Source organism: Oncorhynchus mykiss, chromosome 21 (genome assembly GCF_057628025.1).
Source record: "Oncorhynchus mykiss isolate SJ-2025 chromosome 21, ASM5762802v1, whole genome shotgun sequence".
Lineage (NCBI taxonomy): Eukaryota > Metazoa > Chordata > Actinopteri > Salmoniformes > Salmonidae > Oncorhynchus > Oncorhynchus mykiss.
The window spans coordinates 31592252-31612382 of NC_143042.1; the positions used below are offsets into that span (position 1 = coordinate 31592252).

Consider the following 20131-nt stretch of genomic DNA (forward strand, 5'->3'; position numbering starts at 1 on the left):
TAGCTAAAGTACAGCTAAAGTAGCAGTGTAACTCAATGATATTGTAGCAGCCTTAACACAACACCTAGTGACCTCATCAAGTAGCAGCAGGGATGTGTTGTGGTGATTAATTTAGGCAGAGAGACAGAGGAGAGAGAGAAAGAGAGAGACAACAGTAATAATACCATCAATAATACCAATAATAATATAATCAGTCACACCAGTCTAATGCATTATGAAAACATTTACACAGACAGTTAAGAGAATAAATTATTATAATTAAAATTTTATAAGTCATTCAATACTGTAGACATTAACACAGATGTAATATTAATATCCTCTGTGTTATTTCTAGATTCAGATGATCATGCTGTGATTTGCCAACGTGAACTCAAATCTAATCTAAAGAAGAAGTTTCAATGTGTATTTGAGGGGATCGCTAAACAAGGAAACCCAACACTTCTCAATAAGATCTACACAGAGCTCTACATCACAGAGGGTGGAACAGGAGAGGTCAATAATGAACATGAGCTGAGACAGATTGAGACAACAACCAGGAAACAACCAAGACCAGAGACTGCAATCAAATGTAACAACATCTTCAAACCCTTAAGTTTGTCTTGTCCAGTTATCAGAACTGTGCTGACAAAGGGAGTCGCTGGCATTGGAAAAACAGTCTCTGTGCAGAAGTTCATTCTGGACTGGGCTGAAGGAAAAGCAAATCGGGATATCCAATTTGTATTTTCATTCCCTTTTCGGGAGCTGAATTTGATGAAAGAGGACAAACACACTTTCATTGAACTTCTTAATCACTCTCAATGGAAACCAAACAATCAAGACTTTCCAATTACAGCAAGTACAAAGTTCTGCTCATCTTTGATGGTCTGGATGAGTGCCGACTGCCCCTAGACTTCCAGAAGAACAAGATCTGTTGGGACGTCACAGAGTCAACCTCAGTGGATGTTCTGCTGACAAATCTCATCAAGGGAAATCTGCTTCCCTCTGCTCTCCTCTGGATAACTACCCGACCAGCAGCAGCCAATAAGATCCCTTCAGGGTGTGTTGACCAGGTGACAGAGGTACGAGGGTTCAATGACCCACAGAAGGAGGAGTACTTCAGGAAGAGATTCAGTGATGAGGACCTGGCCAGCAGAATCATCTCACACATAAAGACATCAAGGAGCCTCCACATCATGTGCCACATTCCAGTCTTCTGTTGGATTTCTGCAACAGTCCTTGAACACATGCTGAAACATAAGAGAGAAGAGATGCCCAAGACTCTGACTGAGATGTACACACACCTTGTGGAGTTTCATACCAAACAGAAGAATGAAAAGTATCTTGGGAAAGAAGAGACAGGTCCACACTGGAATAAAGAGAGCATTCTGTCACTGGGAAAACTGGCTTTTCAACAGCTTGTGAAGGGCAATTTGATTTTCTATGAAGAAGACCTGAAAGAGGCTGGCATTGATGTCAATGAAGCCTCCGTGTACTCAGGATTGTGCACACAGCTCTTTAAAGAGGAATGTGGGCTGTACCAGGACAAGGTGTACTGCTTCGTGCATCTGAGTATTCAAGAGTTTCTGGCTGCTGTATGTGTTCGTCTCATTCATCAACAACAATGAGGATCTAATGGACAAACTGCAAACAACGCCCAGGAACGTTTTTGCACTGTTCAGAGACAAGCCTGCAGTTGCTTTCTACAAGAGTGCTGTGGATAAAGCCTTACAAAGTGAGATGGGAAACCTGGACCTTTTCCTCCGCTTCCTTCTGGGCCTCTCACTGGAGTCCAATCAGAAGCACTTACGAGGTCTACTGACAAAGACAAGAAGCAGCTCACAGAGCCATGAAGGAACAGTCAAGTACATCAAGGAGAAGATCAGGGAGAATCCCTCTCCAGAGAGGTGCATCAATCTGTTCCACTGTCTGAATGAACTGAATGACCATTCTCTAGTGGAGGAGATACAAAGCTTCCTGAGATCTGGAAGTCTCTCTCGAGCCAAACTGTCACCTCCACAGTGGTCAGCTCTGGTCTTTGTGTTGCTGACTTCAGAAAAGGAACTGGATGTGTTTGACCTGAAGAAATACTCCAGATCAGAGGAAGGTCTTCTGAGGCTGCTGCCAGTGGTCAAAGCCACCAGAGCTGCTCTGTGAGTAAATAAAATGACATATAAGAACTAATCATAAGGAAGAATATATTTAGTTTAGATAAATATGTATTATAATATGTTTTTAATATTATATTGAAAAACACATTAGTATAACATTGTGACCGTACAATTCTAGGAGACGGAAGATTATTATTTTTTTTAAGAGAATAAACCAAATGCATCTGCCATTGTCCTTCTACACTACTGGTGTTAAATTAACCTCTTGTGACGAGCAAACCCGTATCCGGGAGCGTAATCATAGCCTCAAAGGCATTAGCATAACTCAACGGACATAAATACCCCTAAACTTTTCCTATTCATGAAAATCGCAAATGAAATGAAATAAATATATTCAAACACAAGCTTAGCCTTTTGTTAACAACACTGTCATCTCAGATTTTCAAAATATGTGTTACAGCCAACGCTAGACAAGCATTTGTGTAAGTTTATCATGGCATAATGCTATGCTAGGCTTTTTTTGCAGCAGGCAACATTTTCACGAAAATAAGAAAAGCAACCAAATTAAATATTTTACCTTTGAAGAACTTCGGATGCTTTCACTCAGGAGACTCACAGTTAAATCGCAAATGTTCCTCTTTTCCAAAAATATTATTTTTGTAGGCGAAAAAGCTTCCGTTTCTTCACCATGCTTGGCTGAGAAATCGACCGAAAAATGCTACTATAATGCCAAACTTTTTTCAAAATTAGCTCCATAATATCGACAGAAACACGACAAACGTTGTTTAGGATCCATCCTCGATGTTTTTAGCAAATATATTAGATAATATATCCGTCGAGGCAGTTGGTTTCTCATAAGAATCGATTGGAAAAATGGCTACCTCAGTATTTTACGCAATGTTTTCTGCGGGAGACACCACCACATGCCATATATGGTCCCTTACAGCCATTCTTCAAGGGAAATGCCTAAAAAGATGTCACAATGGTGTAGACACCTTGGTGAAAACATGGAAAATGTAAGCTCATTCGTAGCTCATTCATAGCCATATAAGGAGTCATTGGCATGAGGCGGTTTAAAAAAATGCGGCACTTCCTGGTTGGATTTTTTTCTGGGTTTCGCCTGTAACATCAATTCTGTGGTTTTGGAAACGTCAGCGTGTCTTCTTTCCAAAGCTGTCAATTATATGCATAGTCGAGCATCTTTTCGTGACAAAATATCTTGTTTAAAACTGGAACGTTTTTCATCCAAAAATTAAAATAGCGCCCCCTAAATCCAAGTCATGATGATCTCTTTGTCAGGCTGTGGAGTCACAGAGGAAGGCTGCGCTTCTCTGGTCTCAGCTCTGAGGTCAAACCCCTCACACCTGAGAGAGCTGGACCTGAGTAACAATGACCTGAAGGATTCAGGAGTGAAGCTGCTCTCTGCTGGACTGGGGAATCCCCACTGTAAACTGGAGACTCTGAGGTCAGTATTCCTGTAGTTAGTCAACAAAACATGACTGTTCACCAGATCCACATGTGTTTACCAGACACACACAGTCCACACCATATGTGTTTGGACAGTGAAGCTTACAGTTTTACATTTGGTACTATTCTCCAGCATTTTGGATTTGAGATGGAATGTTTCATATTAGGAGACAGTACAGAATGTCACTTTTTATTTGAGGTGAATGGTGAGAGGTTAGCATGTTTTGTTGTAGCCTCTGTTATTGGTAATGGTGAGAGGTTAGCATGTTTTGTTGTAGTCTCTGTTATTGGTAATGGTGAGAGGTTAGCATGTTTTGTTGTAGTCTCTGTTATTGGTAATGGTGAGAGGTTAGCATGTTTTGTTGTAGCCTCTGTAACTTTGTCACTCATAATTTTTCATGATTGATTTATGATTTGTATTTCTGGCATCATCAGGATTAAGTTCAAAGTGCTTTAATTTACAATATTAGCTTCACTGTCAAAATAGATGTTGTTTGGACTGTGTTAAGTTCCTGTTTTAAGTATCCCTATATTTCTGTGATTACGGTGCTGTCACTCTGTTATTAGTACACCTGGGAGTCTCAGTGTTGATGGCCATGTCCTGAGTGTTATGGTAACCATGTTTTGTGGAAATACGGTTTAGTTAACGTTGTTCAACAGGAACATAGTTGTTGTGTTATTTTAAGTTAACATTGGTAGTAGAGGATGGCTAATAACTACAATGTGCTTCCACGAGAAGAGGTTGTATGAGCGTTGGAAAAATTACCTTGGAATCTGGACACTGTTTACTAATCTGGACACTGTTTACTAATCTGGACACTGTTTACTAATCTGGACACGGGTTACTAATCTGGACACGGGTTACTAATCTGGACACGGGTTACTAATCTGGACACGGGTTACTAATCTGGACACGGGTTACTAATCTGGACACGGGTTACTAATCTGGACACGGGTTACTAATCTGGACACGGGTTACTAATCTGGACACGGGTTACTAATCTGGACACGGGTTACTAATCTGGACACGGGTTACTAATCTGGACACTGGTTACTAATCTGGACAAGAAAAAGCACTTGGGTGGTATTATCACTGGAAGGAAGAGCGAGAGATACAGCACTGGAAATATCCCTGGAGGATTTGAACAAGGATGACGGTATGGGAACTTTGATCAGAGAAAAGGATTCTGTGTTAAAGAAGAGAAAGGCCTACGAGGCATATTCACACTTTGACAGTGTTACTACGAGGCATATTGACACTTTGACAGTGTTACTACGAGGCATATTCACACTTTGACAGTGTTACTACGAGGCATTTTCACACTGAGCGTTACTACGAGGCATATTCACACAAACAGTGTTACTGGAGGCATATTCACACTAACAGTGTTACTAGAGGCATATTCACACTGACAGTGTTACTAGAGACATATTCACACTGACAGTGTTACTAGAGACTTATTCACACTTTGACAGTGTTACTACGAGGCATATTCACACTTTGACAGTGTTACTACGAGGCATTTTCACACTGAGCGTTACTACGAGGCATATTCACACTGACAGTGTTACTACGAGGCATATTCACACTTTGACAGTGTTACTACGAGGCATATTCACACTTTGACAGTGTTACTACGAGGCATATTCACACTGAGCGTTACTACGAGGCATATTCACACTGACAGTGTTACTACGAGGCATATTCACACTGACAGTGTTACTAGAGACATATTCACACTTTGACAGTGTTACTACGAGGCATATTCACACTGACAGTGTTACTAGAGACATTTCGGTTGCAATGACGGACAACATAATTGATTTTGAACAGAGGTACAATAGGATGCGCAAGTACGACATGGTTCTCCTGGATGCAGTGTTAGCTTTCAAGTTGCTAGATACTGTCTGTCTGGATGGTAGAGACATGGTTCTCCTGGATGCAGTGTTAGCTTTCAAGTTGTTAGATACTGCCTGTCTGGATGGTAGGGACATGGTTCTCCTGGATGCAGTGTTAGCTTTCAAGTTGCTAGATACTGTCTGTCTGGATGGTAGAGACATGGTTCTCCTGGATGCAGTGTTAGCTTTCAAGTTGTTAGATACTGCCTGTCTGGATGGTAGGGACATGGTTCTCCTGGATGCAGTGTTAGCTTTCAAGTTGCTAGATACTGTCTGTCTGGATGGTTGGGAGCAACAGTTGGCTTTGACTGTGCTGACTTTTGCGTCAATGAAGTTGGCACTAAAAATAATTTTGGGTGAAAAGTCGTCTGTCGCTCCAACGTAAGTGAGTGACACAGCATATTACACTGATCAGCAGAGAAAAGGCACCAACACGTCACATTCTCAAGACAACCAGAAGAGGGCGCCATTGTCCGACACAAATCCACTGGACAGGTATGGAGGAGATCAACATGTGCTGTTTGTCAAAGCACCAGTGGGTTAAAAACTGTCCTCGTAAAAATGAACAAGTTAAACTAACAGAGAAATATAAACACAGAGATTGAGCAACATTATATCAAACGAATCTGCTTCTGATACTCAGATCTGTATAGTTGAATCCTTAGGATCTGCTGTGGTTGATACTGAGATCTTTATAGTTGAATCCTTAGGGTCTGCTGTGGTTGATACTGAGATCTTTATAGTTGAATCCTTAGGGTCTGCTGTGGTTGATACTGAGATCTTTATAGTTGAATCCTTAGGATCTGCTGTGGTTGATACTGAGATCTTTATAGTTGAATCCTTAGGATCTGCTGTGGTTGATACTGAGATCTTTATAGTTGAATCCTTAGGGTCTGCTGTGGTTGATACTGAGATCTTTATAGTTGAATCCTTAGGAAATGTCTTGATGTCAGTGAACTAAATATGAAAGAAGTACAACATTTGACACACCAAACAACAGAGCTTTCAAATCTGGAGATGGGAGAACCGTCCATTCTACCAAGAGAGTCAAGATACCAGCAAAAAATGGTCAGACTAAGTGTCACATTGAAACAGAGGTGGTCCCTACAGATACAGTGGGGCAAAAAGTATTTAGTCAGCCACCAATTGTGCAAGTTCTCCCACTTAAAAAGATGAGAGGCCTGTAATTTTCATCATAGGTACACTTCAACTATGACAGACAAAATTAGAAAAAAATATCCAGAAAATCACATTGTAGGATTTTTAATGAATTTATTTGCAAATTATGGTGGAAAATAAGTATTTGGCCACCTACAAACAAGCAAGATTTCTGGCTCTCACAGACCTGTAACTACTTCTTTAAGAGGCTCCTCTGTCCTCCACTCGTTACCTGTATTAATGGCACATGTTTGAACTTGTTATCAGTATAAAAGACACCTGTCCACAACCTCAAACAGTACACTCCAAACTCCACTATGGCCAAGACCAAAGAGCTGTCAAAGGACACCCTGATATGATACTGCTTTTTAAACTGGTCTGGTCAGTCTACTCAAATATTTCTACAATAAATGTACAAGCAATAATTTGATAATTTGTAATTTTTAGTAATGAGACATTCATTTATTTATGAATAGATATGGCAGGTTTCAGGACACTGATGTATCTGAATATGTTGAAAAAATATATACTGCCACTATTTTCACCACCAAAGAGTATCAGTGTGGTTTTAATATGATTTGACTCTTTGCAGGCTGTCAGGCTGTCTGGTCACAGAGGAAGGCTGTGCTTCTCTGGTCTCAGCTCTGAGGTCAAACCCCTCACACATGAGAGAGCTGGACCTGAGCTACAATCACCCAGGAGACTCAGGAGTCAGACTGCTCTCTGCTGGACTGGAGGATCCACACTGCAGACTGGAGAAACTCAAGTATGTAGAGGGTTTATGTCAATGTTCATATCAGACATGTTTGACTTATCAGGTATCAGGTTTGTGTGTGTCCATTGTGTGTATGTGTCCTGTGTGTCCAGTGTGTGTGTGGATCCAATGGCAATCTCTCAATGACACACACACTGGGGACACACACACACTGGGCATACACACACTGGACACAGACACACAGGACACACACACTGGACATACGCACACAATGGACACACACACACTCTGCACACACAAATACACACAGGACACACACATACACACACACACACACTGGAAACACATTGGACACACACACACACACTGGAAACACATTGGACACACACACACTGGAAACACATTGGACACACACACACACACTGACAAACTTGAAGTTAAATGCTTTATATCCGTGTGTGTGTGTGTGTGTGTGTGTGTGTTCAGGTGTTTCCCTCAAACTGTCTGTTCTTCTGCTTACCACTACAGTGTGGGACATGGTGGAGAGAACAGAATGAAACCTGGACTTAGAAAATGTGAGTGTTGACTGATGTGAAGAATATGACTAAGAATAAGTCTTAATTCAAGTTATGTCAAAGTCAAAGACCACCATCATTACTTACTTGGTCATATTAAATATCAGCTGTAGTTCAACAGAAGCAGAAATCAGGGACACCAAAGTTTACAGAGTTGCTTTGACAATGCGTGTGTGTGTGATTAATGGGAATAAGTGTGTTTTATATTACCATACAGTATAACACATGATCATTCAACAAGTATCAAGTTACCTTAACTTCTCATTTTGATACCTAGAAACATCTACATTAAATTAATTAGTGAAAAGTGAGTTAACATTCTAATGTGAATGATGATGATTTCTAATATTGTGTCTGGTTTCATCCATCAGATGTCTGTTATCTCACACTGGACCCAAACACAGTAAACAGACTCCTCTCTCTGTCTGAGGAGAACAGGAAGGTGACATGGAGGACAGAGAAGCAGCCCTATCCTGATCACCCAGAGAGATTTGAGGACTGTGGACAGGTGCTGTGTAGAGAGGGTCTGACTGGGCGCTGTTACTGGGAGGTAGAGTGGAGTGGGAGAAGGGCTGATATAGGAGTGACATATAAAGGAATCAGCAGGAGAGGAAGGGGTGATGACTGTTGTCTTGGATGGAATGACAAGTCCTGGAGTCTGATCTGCTCTGACAACAGTTACTCTGCCTGTCACAATAATACACCCACTACCATAGACATCCCCTCCTCCAGCTCCCACAGAGTAGGAGTGTATCTGGACTGGCCAGCCGGCACTCTGTCCTTCTATAGAGCCTCCTCTGACCCACCTGATCACATTCACCTCCACATTCACTGAGCCCCTCTATCCAGGGATTTATGGTTGTGTTGACTCGTCAGTGTCCCTGAAATAATCACCTGACACACACACACTGGACACACACACATACAAACACAGTGCAAACACACACATTCACTGGACACTCACTCACAAAACTGGACACACATACAACACTGGACACAGAAATACACTGTACAAACACACACACTGGAACACACACACACACACTGGACACACACACACACTGGACACACACTGGACACACAAACAAGCACTGGACACACACACACACACACTTGACACACACACTGGATACACACACACACTGGACACACTGGGCACACTGGACACACACAAACTGGAAACATACACACACACACACACCCCCACACACACACACACTGGATATACACACACACACACACACACACTGGACACACTGGGCACACTGGACACACACAAACTGGAAACATACACAGGATACACACACACACACACTGACAAACACACACTGACAAACACACACTCTGACACACAGTGTGATTTAATGATATATTTTACTGTTTGTACCACAGGAGGTTGGTGGGACCTTAATTGGGGAGGACAGGCTTGTAATGGCTGGAGGGGAATAAGTGGAATGGTATCAAACACGTGGTTTCCATGTGTTCCATTTCATTCACTCTGTTCCAGACATTATAATGAGCCGTCCTCCCCTCAGCAGCCTCCTCTGGTATGTACTGTCCTATATGTGAGAGAGCTCCAACAAGGAATTACAATGTATGTATTACTTTTAATACCTGCAAATGGCAAATAAACTACTTGACCTCCTTATGAATGTCTGCAGCCGACTAGGCTGTTGGCGTCTGACAAGTGGTGAAAATATTACAGGAATATTCTGCAAATGTTGATGAAGACGTCACTCAATCCACCCAAAACAACATGCAGTCTTTCCACAAGACTCCCATGAAGTTTTAGTGTGACGTTATGAGTTGAAGTTAAAGTAACATTCTCAGAACATACTGCACTTGTTTTATACTGTTTTAGATGGATCCTCTGTTTATCATCTTGTTTTATACTGTTTTAGATGGATCCTCTGTTTATCATCTTGTTTTATACTGTTTTAGATGTGTCCTCTGTTTCAACATTTAAACTCTTAAATGTAAACAATTGAACAATTAAACTCTTAAATTTAAACAATTTAAACAATACCACCGTTAAAATTCCAATGTGATCATTTGTTGTACGTCTTTTATGTTGAATAACAAATAGTACAATTATGTATGGACATATGCTCCACATACACTGCTGATGTCGCAGAAAGGCCACAAAGATCATCAAGGACAACAACCACCCGAGCCACTGCCTGTTCACCCCGCTATCATCCAGAAGGAGAGGTCAGTACAGGTGCATCATCACCACCCGAGTCACTGCCTGTTCACCCCGCTATCATCCAGAAGGCGAAGTCAGTACAGGTGCATCAAAGCAGGGACCGAGAGACTGAAAAACAGCTTCGATCTTAAGGCCATCAGACTGTTTATCAGCCACCACTAACACTGAGTGGCTGCTGCCAACATACTGACTCAACTCCAGCCACTTGAACCATGTGTATGTGACAAATAAAATGTGATTTTAGTTTATTTAGTTGTACAAGTATGCAAGAAGATATTGTATTTTTCATAATAAAACATAATTGAAACAAGAAAAGGCATGTTAATTGATTTTACACAGCCTTTCCCAGTCACAGGTTGATGTTTGTCATGAATCTTGACATGGAGGCAGAACTGCGTGATTTCCTCCAGATATTAAAAACCTGTTGAGGCTAGGGGGCAGCATTTTCACTTTTGGATGAAAGGCGTGCCCAGAGTGAACTTCCTCCTACTCAGTCCCAGATGGGAATATATGCATAATATTATTACTGGTGGATAGAAAACACTCTGAAGTTTCTAAAACTGTTTGAATTATGTCTGTGAGTATAACAGAACTCATATGGCAGACAAAAACCTGAGAAGAAATCCAAACAGGAAGTGAGAACTCAATTTAGAAAACAGTGCCATTGGATGTCCACCTTAGATATGGATGAGCATGCACTTTCTAGGGCTTCCACAAGATGTCACCGTCTTTAGATTCTGGTTGTATGATTCTACTATAAAGGTGGGGCTCATAATAGCTCTTTGAGTGGGTGGTCTGGCAGAAAGCCTCAGTCTCGTTACGCGCGGTCACGAGAGAGTGTCCTCCCGTTCCTATGCTTTTCTTCAGACAATGACATTCTCCAGTTGGAACCTTATTGCTGATTAATGTTTAAAACATCCTAAATATGGATTGCATACATCATTTGACTTGTTTCTACGACCTGTAACGGAACTTTTTGAGTTTTTGTCTGGAGGAATTGCTTGTGCTTTTTGAAGATTGAATGCTGGGCTGAACAAGCTAACAAGTGGCTAAATTATGGGCTTTTTGGAACTTTATGGAACAAATCAGTCATTTGTTGTCGAACTGGGATTCCTGGAACTGCCTTCTGATGAAGATATTCAAAGGTAAGTGAATATTTATAGTGTTTTTTTTGTAGCTTCTGTTGACGCCAAAATGGCGGCTATTTCTTTGGGTTCTGAGCGCCGTTCTCAGATTATTATTTTTCCGTAAAGTTTGTTTTAAATCTGACACAGCGGTTGCATAGAGGATACATTTATCTTTAATTCTGTGAATAACACTTACATCTTTTATCAATGTTTATTGTGAGTATTTCTGCAAAATCACCGGATGTTTTGGAATCAAAACATTACTGCACGTAACGCGCCAATGTAAACTGAGATTTTATATATATTTGCACATCGAACAAAACACACAATATATGTATAACATGATGTCCTATGAGTGTCATCTGATGGAGATAATCAAAGGTTAGTGATTCATTTGATCTATATTTATGCTTTTGTGACTGAAAAATTGCTGTGTTTTTTTGAATTTGGTGGTCATCTAACGTTATGTTGTGTTTTCGCTGTAAAACATTTAAAAAATCGGACACGATGGGTAGATTAACAAGATGTTTATCTTTCATTTGCTGTATTGGACTTGGTAATGTGTGAAAGTTAAATATTTCTAAAGAATATTTGTTCAGTTGAATAGGAGGGGGTGTTCCCTTTAGGGAACTCCTTGTGCCCCCTAGCCCCAGCTGCAAAGTAAAAATTGGCTGTAGGATTAAAATCAGATTGTATTACTTTGTGCCTGTGTCAGCTAGTGACCACTTTGCTGAACTGCCTCCAGGGCAAGATTCATGACAATAAATGCCAACTTGCCTCCCAGTCATCCCCTCCTTATCTTTACAAGGCTGTAGAAGCTAGTGATGTGTGTATTCTCTCATAACCCTCAGTCCCCAGGTGGGTAGATGGCAGGTTGAATGAAGAAAAGCTAGTGATGTGGGGGTTCTCTCATAACCCTCAGTCCCCAGGTGGGTAGATGGCAGGTTGAATAAAGAGAAGCTAGTGATGTGGGGGTTCTCTCATAACCCTCAGTCCCCAGATGGGTAGATGGCAGGTTGAATAAAGAGAAAACAATAGGCTACATTAAACAAATCCATAAATATATAATTATTGTGCAATTTACACAAAACATTAATGACACCTTTCTTTCCGACAAACTGACCAGGTGAATCCTGGTAAAAACTATGATCCCTTATTGGTGTCACTTGTAGATGAAGGGGACGGGATTAAAGGAGGATTTTTAAGCCTTTAGACAATTGAGACATGGATTGTGTATGTGTGCCATTCAGAGGGTGAATGACCAAGACAAAATATTGAAGTACCTTTGAATGGGGTATGGTAGTAGGTAGCAGGTGCACGGGTTTGTGTCAAGAACTGCAACGTTGCTGGGTTTTTCACGCTCATGTTCCACCACACAAAGGACATCCAGCCAACTTGACAACTGTGGGAAGCATTGGAGTCAACATGGGTCATCATCCCTGCGGAACTCAATGTTAGGAATTTGTCCTTAATTTCTAGTCCACTCAGTGTATAACCTACAGGCTACACTGCTCAGTTAGAGTAATATCTAGTCCACTCAGTGTATAACCTATAGACTACACTGCTCAGTTAGAGGCCGTCTGTTAAGGTGCCTCTTTATCAGCATCATAAAAGCTGATAGTTTTTCAACCACATCAAATATCCATCCAAGTCAAACTGAAATCTTATCAAAAACATGTTGGGCCTTTTACAATGAAGAATGGCCACTAGATTATTACCAGTTTATATTCATAACTAAAACATCCCCTCATTTTAACATTCTGTCATAAAGAACACATTCTAACATTCTGTCATAAAGAACACATTCTAACATTCTGTCATAAAGAACACATTCTAACACTCTGTCATAAAGAACACATTCTAACATTCTGTCATAAAGAACACATTCTAACATTCTGTCATAAAGAACACATTCAAATTAGTAACTAAAATAAAAAACTGTTTTCCATCTCAAAAGGTTAAATAAAGAAATTACTATAATAAGAGCATATTAAGTGCCAAATAACATTTGTGACAATTTGTGGAAATAGGAAGACAAATGTGAATAACTGTTGTTATCAACAACAGTGAATAATGTTGGTAAGGTGTGTTATCAACAACAGTGATATTTGAGGCGTAACACTGGAAGACATGAGGTCTCCCATATTCTCTAGTAAAACATTAACATACACTATAGTATTGGTTCTAATACAAGGTATTAAGTGCCGTTAACAATTAAAAGGCACAAATACCACAACTATTCTCTGGGGAAGTGGGTATCAATACCATAACTATTCTCTGGGGAAGTGGGTATCAATACCATAACTATATTCTAGGGAAGTGGGTATCAATACCATAACTATTCTCTGGGGAAGTGGGTATCAATACCATAACGTTCCTCTTCCGGCGCCGACAGAGATGGCCGCCTCGCTTCGCGTTCCTAGGAAACTATGCAGTTTTTTGTTTTTTTACGTGTTATTTCTTACATTAGTACCCCTGGTCATCTTAGGTTTCATTACATACAGTCGAGAAGAACTACTGAATATAAGATCAGCGTCAACTCACCATCAGTACGACCAAGAATATGTTTTTCGCGACGCGGATCCTGTGTTCTGCCTTACAAACAGGACAACGGAGTGGATCCTATGCAGCGACCCAAAAAAACGACTCCGAAAGAGAGGGAAACGAGGCGGTCTTCTGGTCAGACTCCGGAGACGGGCACACCGTGCACCACTCCCTAACATTCTTTTTGCCAATGTCCAGTCTCTTGACAACAAGGTTGATGAAATCCGAGCAAGGGTGGCATTCCAGAGGGACATCAGAGACTGTAACGTCCTTTGCTTCACTGAAACATGGCTCACTGGAGAGACTCTATCTGAAGCGGTGCAGCCAACGGGTTTCTCCACGCATCGCGCTGACAGAAACAAACATCTTTCTGGTAAGAAGAGGGGCGGGGGCGTATGCCTCATGGCCAACGTGACATGGTGTGATGAAAGAAACATACAGGAACTCAAATCCTTCTGTTCACCTGATTTAGAATTCCTCACAATCAAATGTAGACCGCATTATCTACCAAGAGAATTCTCTTCGATTATAATCACAGCCGTATATATCCCCCCCCCCAAGCAGACACATCGATGGCTCTGAACGAACTTTATTTAACTCTCTGCAAACTGGAAACGATTTATCCGGAGGCTGCATTCATTGTAGCTGGGGATTTTAACAAGGCTAATCTGAAAACAAGACTCCCTACATTTTATCAGCATATCGATTGCGCAACCAGGGGTGGAAAGACCTTGGATCATTGTTACTCTAACTTCCGCAACGCATATAAGGCCCTGCCCCGCCCCCCTTTCGGAAAAGCTGACCACGACTCCATTTTGTTGATCCCTGCCTACAGACAGAAACTAAAACAAGAGGCTCCCACGCTGAGGTCTGTCCAACGCTGGTCCGACCAAGCTGACTCCACACTCCAAGACTGCTTCCATCACGTGGACTGGGAGATGTTTCGTATTGCGTCAGATAACAACATTGACGAATACGCTGATTCGGTGTGCGAGTTCATTAGAACGTGCGTTGAAGATGTCGTTCCCATAGCAACGATTAAAACATTCCCTAACCAGAAACCGTGGATTGATGGCAGCATTCGTGTGAAACTGAAAGCGCGAACCACTGCTTTTAATCAGGGCAAGGTGTCTGGTAACATGACCGAATACAAACAGTGCAGCTATTCCCTCCGCAAGGCTATCAAACAAGCTAAGCGCCAGTACAGAGACAAAGTAGAATCTCAATTCAACGGCTCAGACACAAGAGGCATGTGGCAGGGTCTACAGTCAATCACGGACTACAGGAATAAATCCAGCCCAGTCACGGACCAGGATGTCTTGCTCCCAGGCAGACTAAATAACTTTTTTGCCCGCTTTGAGGACAATACAGTGCCACTGACACGGCCTGCAACGAAAACATGCGGTCTCTCCTTCACTGCAGCCGAGGTGAGTAAGACATTTAAACGTGTTAACCCTCGCAAGGCTGCAGGCCCAGACGGCATCCCCAGCCGCGCCCTCAGAGCATGCGCAGACCAGCTGGCCGGTGTGTTTACGGACATATTCAATCAATCCCTATACCAGTCTGCTGTTCCCACATGCTTCAAGAGGGCCACCATTGTTCCTGTTCCCAAGAAAGCTAAGGTAACTGAGCTAAACGACTACCGCCCCGTAGCACTCACATCCGTCATCATGAAGTGCTTTGAGAGACTAGTCAAGGACCATATCACCTCCACCCTACCTGACACCCTAGACCCACTCCAATTTGCTTACCGCCCAAATAGGTCCACAGACGATGCAATCTCAACCACACTGCACACTGCCCTAACCCATCTGGACAAGAGGAATACCTATGTGAGAATGCTGTTCATCGACTACAGCTCGGCATTCAACACCATAGTACCCTCCAAGCTCGTCATCAAGCTCGTGACCCTGGGTCTCGACCCCGCCCTGTGCAACTGGGTACTGGACTTCCTGACGGGCCACCCCCAGGTGGTGAGGGTAGGCAACAACATCTCCTCCCCGCTGATCCTCAACACTGGGGCCCCACAAGGGTGCGTTCTGAGCCCTCTCCTGTACTCCCTGTTCACCCACGACTGCGTGGCCACGCACGCCTCCAACTCAATCATCAAGTTTGCGGACGACACAACAGTGGTAGGCTTGATTACCAACAACGACGAGACGGCCTACAGGGAGGAGGTGAGGGCCCTCGGAATGTGGTGTCAGGAAAATAACCTCACACTCAACGTCAACAAAACTAAGGAGATGATTGTGGACTTCAGGAAACAGCAGAGGGAACACCCCCCTTTCCACATCGATGGAACAGTAGTGGAGAGGGTAGCAAGTTTTAAATTCCTTGGCATACACATCACAGACAAACTGAATTGGTCCACTCACACAGACAGCATCGTGAAGAAGGCGCAGCAGCGCCTCTTCAACCTCAGGAGGCTGAAGAAATTCGGCTTGTCACCAAAAGCACTCACAAACTTCTACAGATGCACAATCGAGAGCATCCTGTCGGGCTGTATCACCGCCTGGTATGGCAACTGCACCGCCCTCAACCGTAAGGCTCTCCAGAGGGTAGTGAGGTCTGCACAACGCATCACCGGGGGCAAACTACCTGCCCTCCAGGACACCTACACCACCCGTCACAGGAAGGCCATAAAGATCATCAAGGACATCAACCACCCGAGCCACTGCCTGTTCACCCCGCTATCATCCAGAAGGCGAGGCCAGTACAGGTGCATCAAAGCTGGGACCGAGAGACTGAAAAACAGCTTCTATCTCAAGGTCATCAGACTGTTAAACAGCCACCACTAACACTGAGTGGCTGCTGCCAACACACTGACACTGACTCAACTCCAGCCACTTTAATAATGGGAATTGATGGGAAATGATGTAAATATATCACTAGCCACTTTAAACAATGCTACCTTATATAATGTTACTTACCCTACATTATTCATCTCATATGCATACGTATATACTGTACTCTATATCATCGACTGTATCCTTATGTAATACATGTATCACTAGCCACTTTAAACTATGCCACTTTGTTTACATACTCATCTCATTTGTACATACTGTACTCGATACCATCTACTGTATCTTGCCTATGCTGCTCTGTACCATCACTCATTCATATATCCTTATGTACATATTCTTTATCCCCTTACACTGTGTACAAGACAGTAGTTTTGGAATTGTTAGTTAGATTACTTGTTATTACTGCATTGTCGGAACTAGAAGCACAAGCATTTCGCTACACTCGCATTAACATCTGCTAACCATGTGTATGTGACATACGATTTGATTTGATTTATTCTCTGGAGAAGTGGTTATCAATACCATAACTATTCTCTGGGGAAGTGGGTATCAATACCATAACTATTATCTGGGGAAGTGGGAATCAATACAATAACTATTCTCTGGGGAAGTGGTTATCAATACCATTTCTATTCTCTGGGGATGTGGGTATCAATACCATAACTATTCTCTGGGGAAGTGGGTATCAATACCATAACTATTCTCTGGGGAAGTGGGTATCAATACCATAACTATTCTCTGGGGAAGTGGGTATCAATACCATAACTATTCTCTGGGGAAGTGGGTATCAATACCATAACTATTCTCTGGGGAAGTGGGTATCAATACCATAACTATTCTCTGGGGAAGTGGGTATCAATACCATAACTATTCTCTGGGGAAGTGGGTATCAATACCATAACTATTCTCTGGGGAAGTCGGTATCAATACCATAACTATTCTCTGGGGAAGTGGGTATCAATACCATAACTATTCTCTGGGGAAGTGGGTATCAATACCATAACTATTCTCTGGGGAAGTGGGTATCAATACCATAATTATTCTCTGGGGAAGTGGGTATGAATACCATAACTATTCTCTGGGGAAGTGGGTATCAATACCATAACTATTCTCTGGGGAAGTGGGTATCAATACCATAACTATTCTCTGGGGAAGTGGGTATCAATACCATAACTATTCTCTGGGGAAGTGGGTATCAATACCATAACTATTCTCTGGGGAAGTGGGTATCAATACCTTGGAAAACAGTTAATAAAGAGCTGGGAGTGAAGAAGATATAAACACTCTGGACACCATCAGGAGAGGTTTCAGAATAATAACTACTGAAATGGAGACAGACGGACCAAATTCTCCCTGTAAAGTGGGACTAGAGGAAGATATAAACACTCTGGACACCGTCAGGAGAGGTTTCAGAATAATAACTACTGAAATGGAGACAGACGGACCAAATTCTCCCTGTAAAGTGGGACTAGAGGAAGATATAAACACTCTGGACACCGTCAGGAGAGGTTTCAGAATAATAACTACTGAAATGGAGACAGAAGGACCAGATTCTCCCTGTAAAGTGGGACTAGAGGAAGATATAAACACCCTGGTCACCGTCAGGAGAGGTTTCCGAATAATAACTACTGAAATGGAGACAGAAGGACCAAATTCTCCCTGTAAAGTGGGACTAGAGGAAGATATAAACACCCTGGTCACCGTCAGGAGAGGTTTCAGAATAATAACTACTGAAATAGAGACAGACGGACCAGATTCTCCCTGTAAAGTGGGACTAGAGGAAGATATAAACACCCTGGACACCGTCAGGAGAGGTTTCAGAATAATAACTACTGAAATAGAGACAGAAGGACCAGATCCTCCCTGTAAAGTGGGACTAGAGGAAGATATAAACACCCTGGTCACCGTCAGGAGAGGTTTCAGAATAATAACTAGTGAAATGGAGACAGAAGGACCAGATCCTCCCTGTAAAGTGGGACTAGAGGAAGATATAAACACCCTGGTCACCGTCAGGAGAGGTTTCAGAATAATAACTACTGAAATGGAGACAGAAGGACCAGATCCTCCCTGTAAAGTGGGACTAGAGGAAGAGAAGTGTAATAAAGCCATGTATCATGTATCAAACTGGATCAAACTGGTCATCATTTCCCTGCTGACGGAACATTCCAATCAAATAAAGAACTCAGAGATGTTGTTGTGGTCTGGGACAATAAATAACATTAAGCTGGCACACACCAAGAAAAAATATGTTGTGTGGAGGTGCTGACTAACCATGAATAAACTATAAACTATCAAAATAAATAGAGTCCCACACTCCATATATAAACTCCATATATAAACTCTATATATAAACTCCATTTATAAACTCCATATATAAACTCCATATCTAAACTCCATATAAAATATATAAACTCCATATATAAACTCCATATTTAAACTTTTTTTTTACCAACGTTTCAGCATCACTGTGTCTTCTTCAGGGTGATGTCATGAATACTTGAACCAGGTTATGTAGACAAACAGTGCAATTAGTGCAACCAATGACAATAGTGAGGGGTGTGTCATAATTATTAAGTTAATTAAAATTAATTAGTGAAACTGTTAAAAAACAATAGTTTATGGTGTATTAAATATAGTAGGCTATATTATATATATCCCCCTCTCCTATTATTAAATTCACTTAAACAACTTGGTATAAGTCATTGCCACAGTGCTGCTTCTTGGAGGTTGGGTTAGGGTTGGGTTAGGGATGGGTTAGGGTTAGGGTTAGGGTTAGGTTACGGTACGGTAGGGTAGGGTTGGGTTAGGGTTGGGTTAGGGTTAGGGTTTGGGTTAAGGTTAGGGTTGGGTTAGGGTTGGGTTGGGTTAGGGTGCGGTTAGGGATGGGTTAGGGTTGGGTTAGGGTTAGGGTTGTGTTAGGGTTAGGGTTGGGTTGGGAATGGGGTTTGGTTGGGTTAAGGTTGGTTTAAGGTTGGGTTAGGGCTGGGTTAGGGTTGGGTTAGGGTTGGGTTAGGGCAAGTGTTGGGTTAGGGTTGGGTTAGGGTTGGTTTAGGGTTGGGTTAGGGTTGGGTTGGGTTAGGGTAAGTGTTGGGTTAGGGTTGGGTTAGGGTTGGTTTAGGGTTGGGTTGGGTTAGGGTTGGTTTAGGGTTGGGTTAGGGTAAGTGTTGGGTTAGGGTTGGCTTGGGTTTAGGGTTGGTTTAGGGTTGGGTTAGGGTAAGTGTTGGGTTAGGGTTGGGTTGGGTTAGGGTTGGTTTAGGGTTAGGGTTAGGTTTTGAATTTGAGTAGGGTTAAAAAGAGACTGATTTGTCTTGTGATGCACAGGTCTATTGTTGTGCACCCCTACAATCTGAATAAATTATATTGTTAAAATACACTAGACTGACTCCTAAAAACCTTAACAAACGTAAGTAGGTTCATATTGCTTCTAAAAATAATAGTCTGAGTGGTTATCTAGGACCAAGAAGGGACTAAGATGTTAAAATATACAAGGGGTCAAGGGATAGATGCTTTATTAGTACATAAACCAACACAGTTAAACGCCCATAT

The 20131-nt window shown here is 42.0% G+C and overlaps 3 pseudogenes across 3 annotated transcripts in view; 2 read left to right on the top strand and 1 right to left on the bottom strand.

The window, feature by feature from the left end:
- The window catches only part of LOC149973044 (NLR family CARD domain-containing protein 3-like), a 572339-nt pseudogene that overhangs the window by 340668 nt on the left and 211540 nt on the right, over window positions 1-20131 (bottom strand). The gene's annotated exons all lie outside the window — the stretch shown is intronic.
- On the top strand, window positions 93-7512 carry LOC110513175 (NLR family CARD domain-containing protein 3-like; annotated as a pseudogene). Its single transcript, XR_016490421.1, has 5 exons — window positions 93-102; window positions 335-2129; window positions 3379-3552; window positions 7204-7440; window positions 7479-7512. The product of XR_016490421.1 is annotated as an NLR family CARD domain-containing protein 3-like (transcript).
- Window positions 7858-8866, top strand: LOC149973052 (stonustoxin subunit beta-like; annotated as a pseudogene). The gene is made up of 2 exons (XR_016490274.1): window positions 7858-7901; window positions 8273-8866. The product of XR_016490274.1 is annotated as a stonustoxin subunit beta-like (transcript).